Source organism: Gobio gobio, assembly GCF_949357685.1.
Source record: "Gobio gobio genome assembly, chromosome: 23".
In the NCBI taxonomy this organism is placed as follows: domain Eukaryota; kingdom Metazoa; phylum Chordata; class Actinopteri; order Cypriniformes; family Gobionidae; genus Gobio; species Gobio gobio.
In genome coordinates this window covers 43932966-43941021 of record NC_137119.1, presented here as the reverse complement: position 1 = coordinate 43941021, position 8056 = coordinate 43932966, and positions in this window count along the sequence as shown.

Here is an 8056-nt window from a genome sequence, read left to right as displayed (position 1 = left end):
AAAGCACAGGAAACAAACACCTCAGCGTAAAATGCCAAGGACAGACACAGAGCATATGTGACAGAGCACTCTCTGGATTCAGGACAGAAGACTGAGCCCTCTCGGGATTCAGGACTGAAGACAATGTTCTCTCGGGACTCTGGACAGAAGACGATGTACTCTCGGGATTCAGTACATGGATGAGAGACAAAGTCCTTTCTGGATTCTGGTCAGTGGCTGTAGCCATCTCTGGACACTGGTCAGTGGCTGGGGCCATCTCTGGATGCTGGTCAGTGGCTGGGGCCATCTCTGGATGCTGGTCAGTGGCTAGAGCCATCTCTGGATGCTGGTCAGTGGCTAGAGCCATCTCTGGATGCTGGTCAGTGGCTAGAGCCATCTCTGGATGCTGGTCAGTGGCTGGAGCCATCTCTGGACATTGGTCAGTGGCTGGAGCCATCTCTGGACGCTGGTCAGTGGCTAGAGCCATCTCTGGACGCTGGTCAGTGGCAGGGGCCATCTCTGGACGCTGGTCAGTGGCAGGGGCCATCTCTGGATGCTGGTCATTGGCTGGAGCCATCTCTGGACGCTGGTCAGTGGCTAGAGCCATCTCTGGATGCTGGTCAGTGGCTGGAGCTATCTCTGGATGCTGGTCAGTGGCTGGAGCCATCTCTGGACGCTGGTCAGTGGCTAGAGCCATCTCTGGATGCTGGTCAGTGGCTGGGGCCATCTCTGGATGCTGGTCAGTGGCTGGAGCCATCTCTGGACACTGGTCAGTGGCTAGAGCCATCTCTGGATGCTGGTCAGTGGCTGGGGCCATCTCTGGATGCTGGTAAGGGGCTGGAGCCATCTCTGGATGTTGGTCTGTGGCTGGGGCCATCTCTGGATGCTGGTAAGGGGCTGGAACCTTCGCTGGACTCTGGACAGTAGGCGGAGTCCTGGCTGGGCTCGGGACAGTAGGTCAGTGCTGCACACTCTGAAGATGACTCTGGACTGATGGCCATGATGGGACGAGACTCTGGACTGGCAGCCATGAATGGATGAGACTCTGGAATGGCAGCCATGACAGGATGAGACTCTGGAATGGCGGCCATGATGGGATGAGACTCTGGTGTGGCGGCCCGGATGGGACGAGATTCTGGAATAGCGGCCATGATGGGACGAGACTCTGGTGTGGCGGCCATGATGGGACGAGACTCTGGTGTGGCGGCCATGACGGAACTGTTACATTCATCCTCTGCGACTCCCACAGTGAATACAGAGCCGCTTACCTGAAGGGCATTATGAAGGAACTCACTCAGTGACCCTCGAGGACCATCACGGATGAGTTTGCATTGTAGCTGGTTGTTGAGTCCATAGCAAAAAAAATAAATAAAAACAAAGTCTGGGTGCTCAGTGATGTTAGCAATGTTCAAAAAGTCTCTGATGTGTCGAGTGAGTGAGTCCCTTGGCATAAAACATTTTTTTTTATGTTTAAACATAAACCAGATACAGAAGAGAAAATATTAACCACCGGTGTGTGTCGCACCGGTGTGATTGGCTTGCTTTTTTTCTTATCAGTGCCAAAGAGACTCAAATAACTGTTATAGTTATATAGTTATAGTTATAGCAAGTGTTATACATCATTATAATCTATTAAGTTTAAATTTTTTTGTACAGTCACAATAAAAACAAATTGTTGTGCTTTTTGCAAAATAAAGAAATCAAACATGATGTGCGATCTGCAGCCTCTCTGTCAAAGACGTTCATTCAGATAGTCTTCAGAAAATGACCTCTAGCTTAGTGAGTACTTGTCTTACAAACATGAGACATATGTCTAAAGAAACGCTGAAACGTCAGGTTTTAAACAATGTAAACCAAATCAAAAACAAATATTCTGTGTTTATGTAATCCGTTTGAAAGCAGAGCGATGTTAGTCATTCCTGAGCGGCTCATTATACACTAATGCGACCACGCCCATGAAGCACGTGCTCTATTGAGATTCAAATACTGAGGCGACGCCCACACACACATCAACTGAAACAAACACATCGACAAACACATCGACAAACACATCGTGAACGAGGGCGCACTGAAGCTTTCTTTGTTTAAATTAGCTCAAAATTACTGTCAGATGTAAGTCATTACCTTGACAAACTATACATCATTTAAAAGATCTGAGACTCAATCTTCCATTTTTTACCTCTGTTTTATTCTCAAAGTCATATAGTGACCGTAATTTGTTAATATGTGTCAGGTGTTATGAATATGAAAACCGTCGGTACCTTCTAAAGATTGTAATACGAGCGTCAGCTGCTCTCATTCATAAAAAACTCTTCATACTTCATACTGGCAGCCGGAGGGCGCTCCGTGCACATGTAGTCCATATATAGCACGCATGAAGAAGATACCATGTGACATTGACATAAACAGCTTCCAGAAATCACTCTAACATGCAGATACCACGTTTGAAGATAATAAACACACAATCGCGACAATATATGGCTTATCTGTGTTATTTATACCATGTTGGGTGTTTTCATAATAGATGATATTTATAATGCAATGCTACTCAAGCTTTTATAATTATGCAGAATATTGTAAAATATATTTTCTGTCTGATTTTTTTGATCCAAAGCCAAATGACATCACATAAGGTTTTTTAAAACATTTGACTTGTGATATAAAGTAAGTTTGGAGTAAAAACATGGTTTTAATCTCATTAGCTAATTGTTGTGTTTTAATAAATTGGTGTAATAAATCATAAATTATAGTTTAATAAATCATAAATTGTTGTGGCAGAGAATATAGATTGTTTTAAGTTATCTGGTCTACCTTTATGAAGCAACTCTGCACTGTGCCTAAGCAGAATTTCCCCTAGGGGATAATAAAGTTAACTAACTAACTAACTAAGCAAAAAACTTACTTCATTTTGATTTTCCCCCCAGAAATTTGTACTTATCTAGTAAATTAATCTTGATTTAAGAATTTTAAATATTTGGACTGGAAACAAGAAAAAATACCAAATAAGAAGAGCATTTTTTGCAGTGTTGTCTAATCTTCTGATCATTTAAAATATAACAGGCCTTTGTTGATTACATTCCAAATAAAATAAACTACAAAAAAATATATATTTCATTTGCTCTGTTGCTCTCTGTCACATAGGCCTACCTGAAGCTCATTCATTATGCAGCTCATTAATGCTAGTCCTTTGTTATCTCAGGTGCTATCTCATCATTATTCATTAGATATCACGCCTCCTCGCATATTGGCTTTGTGAAGAGAAACTGTCTTACAAATTTTAAATCAGTGTATTGTTTTATGTGAATGAGTAGGCTCAATGATTCTCACATCAGTTTAAAGAAAAAAATCTATACAAATACAGACAGGAGTCAAAAGTCTTGGGAACAGATATATATTGTGTGTTTTGAGGCCTTAAATTTAAAACAATTTTTTGTTTGTTTTTTCAAAATCCGTGCATAAACATTTTTCTCTCAAAAATACAAGCATGTACATAGATGTTGCTCACATATTCTGGTAGCCCAGTTTGTACTGAATACAGTGTAATTACACTTTTGCATTAATGTGTTTATAAACAACTGAAAAAAAACACAAATGTCAGAGCATGTCAAAACTTCTAAAGGGCCCCAAAAGAGCTTAGACTCCAGAGGGTTAAGGCACTCAATAGCTTTTTTTTAATTTCAGTTTCTTTTCTTTTTTTAAATGGCAGTGTCGTCCGCTAATTGAGAGCATTTTAACTCTTTCTCCAAAAGTCTAATACCGGGAAATGTATCTCTTTTAATATGTATGGCCATGGTTTATGAAGAAAAGAAACAGTGAAATGGTACAGCCTTGTCGTATGCCTCTACTGATTTTAAACCTGGATGACGTTCCATATGATAACTTCATCATCCAGTTAGTGTCCAGATCAGTTCAGTTTTTACCTGAAGTCCAAGATTGCTTGCACAATATGTGTTACATGTGAGCAGGGATGAAGCAGAGTGAGAATTCAAATGCAGCATGATACAACATCAAAAGTTAATCCAAGAACAAGGGAATACAAAACAGGCAGGAGTGCAACGACCGACAACCAACAACTGAAGCAATGGGGTATATATACACAAAGGGAAACATGGTTAACAAGTTAACAAGGGGGTGTGGTAAATGGGAAACACCTGGGGAAACTATACAACAAGAAAAAAAAAAACACTTCAACGTAAAAGTCCAAGGACAGATAGAGCATATGTGACAGAGCACTCTCTGGATTCAGGACAGAAGACTGAGCCCTCTTGGGATTCAGGACTGAAGACGATGTTCTCTCGGGACTTTGGACAGAAGACGATGTACTCTCTGGATTCAGGACAGAAGACTGAGCCCTCTCGGGATTCAGGACAGAAGACTGAGCACTCTCTGGATTCAGGACAGAAGACTGAGCCCTCTCGGGATTCAGGACTGAAGACGATGTTCTCTTGGGACTCTGGACAGAAGACGGTGTACTCTCTGGATTCAGGACAGAAGACTGAGCCCTCTCGGGATTCAGGACTGAAGATGATGTTCTCTCGGGACTCTAGACAGAAGACAATGTTCTCTCTGGATTCAGGACAGAAGACTGAGCCCTCTCGGGATTCAGGACTGAAGACGATGTTCTCTCTGGATTTAGGACAGAAGACTGAGCCCTCTCGGGATTCAGGGCTGAAGACGATGTTCTCTCTGGATACTGGACTGAAGATGATTTCTCAAAGAGCAACCTGGGTGTGCTCATTGATACCAATCTTTCGTTTGAAAGCCACATTTCTAGCACCTGTAAAACTGCATTCTACCATCTTAAAAATATATCTATATTACAGCACATGCTCTCAATGCAAAATGCTGAACAGTTCATGACCTCAAGGCTAGATTATTGTAATGCTCTACTGGGTGGTTGCCCTGCTTGCTTAATAAACAAACTCCAGCTGATCCAAAATGCAGCAGCTCGAGATCTTACTAGAACCAGGAAGTATGACCATATTAGCCCGGTTCTGTCAACACTGCACTGGCTCCCTATTAAACATTGCATACATTTAAATATCTTGCTTATTACCTACAAAGCACTAAATGGTTTAGCTCCCCAGTACTTGAGCGAGCTCTTAACACATTATACTCCATCACATCTACTGCGGTCTCAAAATTCTGGCCAGTAGATAATACAGAGAATATCGAAATCAACTGCAGGTGGTCGATCCTTTTCCTATTTAGCACCTAAACTCTGGAACAGTCTTCCTAACATTGTACGGGAAGCAGACACGCTCTGTCAGTTTAAATCTAGACTAAAAACACATCTCTTTACTATGGCATACACATAAAATACTTTTCGATTAAATGATTGTTAGGCTGCATTAACTAGGTCAGCCGGAACCGGGAACACTTCCCATAACACCTGATGTACTCGTTACATCATCAGAAGAATGGCATCTAAGCTAATGATAGTCTCTCTGTTTTATCCCAAGGTTTACTGCAGTCAGCCGGATCCAGGCCGTATCCAGATCAGATGGTGGACCTGCGCCCAGACAAGACCAACGCATGAACCTTAAGTGTCTGCAGAGACCATGTCAATTAGACTCCCCCTAAAATTGCCTCATCCTCAATAAACCCGTCTCCGGCGTGATGACTCCGATTGTTCGAATATTACAATTGAATAATTGTTAAATCGATATGTCATCCTCAATAAACCCGTCTCCGGCGTGTTGCCGCCGATCTTTCGAATATTCCGATCTATTATGACCTCTGACCTGAAAGTTGCCAGAATAATAATCATACGCTGTTTGTTAATTGGCCAGAGAAGAACTGCTCCCGCCGACTGAGCCTGGTTTCTCCCAAAGTTTATTTTTCTCCATTATGCTCCTGATGGGGTTTTGGTTTCCTTGCCACTGTCGCCTCTGGCTTGGCTTGCTCAGTTGGGGACACTCAATTTTTCAACTAAATATCCAAAAAAATCTAATAATTAAACTAAATTAACCATATAAACTAAATTACTGAGCTAATTACTGATCTAAAGCCCACATTGTCACTGTATGATAATTGAAATGAGCTGATGACATCACCTCTTTCTCCAGAACGGCTATACGCCTGAATAAAATTCTGTTGCATTATTTTCCTGTTTAACATTGTGAAGCTGCTTTGAAACAATCTGCATTGTTAAAAGCGCTATATAAATAAAGTTGACTTGACAAGACTAAGCCCTCTCGGGATTCAGGACTGAAGACGATGTTCTCTTGGGACTCTAATCAGAAGGCAATGTACTCTCAGGATTCAGGACAAGGATGCGAGACAAAGTCCTCTCTGGACTCTGGTCAGTTGCTGGAGCCATCTCTGGATGCTGGTCAGTGGCTGGAGCCATCTCTGGATGCTGGTCAGTGGCTGGACCCATCTCTGGATGCTGGTCAGTGTCTGGACCCAACTCTGGATGCTGGTCAGTGGCTGGAGCCATCTCTGGATGCTGGTCAGTGGCAAGAGCCATCTCTGGATGCTGGTCAGTGGCTGGAACCATCTCTGGATGCTGGTCAGTGGCTGGAGCCATCTCTGGATGCTGGTCAGTGGCTGGAACCATCTCTGGATGCTGGTCAGTGGCTGGAGCCATCTCTGGATGCTGGTCAGTGGCTGGGGCCATCTCTGGATGCTGGTCAGTGGCTGGAACCATCTCTGGATGCTGGTCAGTGGCTGGACCCATCTCTGGATGCTGGTCAGTGACTGGACCGTCTCTGGATGCTGGTCAGTGGCTGGAGCCATCTCTGGATGCTGGTCAGTGGCTGGAGCCATCTCTGGATGCTGGTCAGTGACTGGACCGTCTCTGGACGCTGGTCAGTGGCTGGGGCCTTCTCTGGACACTGGTCAGTGGCTGGGGCCATCTCTGAACTACAGTTTGGAGAGGATTTAACGACCATGGACAAAGCCATACGCAAACAACTGTGGCCAAAGGTGGAAGCTGCTCGGCAGGTAGGAAAGAAGGCTTACTTCCTCAGTGATGAACTTGTGCATTCGGATGGTGATTTATTCATGGTGGAGGAGAGAGTTTTGTGATCCTGGGAACACGCTGCTCACGTGGTCAATAAAAGGATTGTATGCTGTAAATAAAAATGTCATATGCTTGGTATAGGCCTAATTAATATGGAAACATATGGGTAGCAATATTCAATTTGCAATGCAATATGCAAAATGGCAATGCATTTCAATATTTAAATTTACAGTTTCTATACCATGTGTTCAACATTTGGAGCAAAATGATAATTCAAATTTAATAAAATAATTTACATTGGCTATGTCCAACACTAGTTTTAACATATAATTTAAACATATATTTTAACGCTTTAGAAGTTGCAAAATTAAAATAAAAATGTATTGCAGAAATGATTAGATATGTTAAACATGTTCAAGCAAAAATTGTAGCAAAATTAAGATTTAAATGTTATTTTTCTTGATTGCATTTACACTCACAGTGAAGATACTTGCGATTGCATTTTCATTAAATGTTCTGAGTTTTACTCACATATAATCCTAGACAAGCTGTCCAAGATTATAGCTTGCTATATCGGTAAAAAAAATTTCTCGCTTTTTACCATCGGATTGTTGTTTATGCATCAATTATATTAATAAAAGGACGTGTAGTCCATCTGGATTTATTTCAGTTTACGGACAGAATGGATCTTTGTTATATAGCCAAACTATAAAGTTAAGTTGCGCAGTATATTTTTCGAAAGGTTTTGATTTGGGTTAAGTATTATTAAGGTCAATTTGGGATTTAATTTCTATTGTTGAGGTGTTGGTAACATGTTTTGTTTCGCATTTGTATAAAGTTGCTAATAGTGCATTGGTATCTTTGTCAGATTTATTTTAATATGTCAGGGGAATTCGCGATTTGCTGAAAAGGAAAGCAGTTTTTTTGTTTTGCAGGAAATTTTAATGTGACATTCAAGAAACACATGCGTCTTTGTCAGAGTATAATTTATTGAAGAGTCAATGGGGGGATCATTTATGGATGTCATATGGGAGTAATCGGGTAGCTTGTGTTGCAATCTTAAAAGGTACATATAAAGGGGAAAATAATTCAAACTAAAATGCATGATCC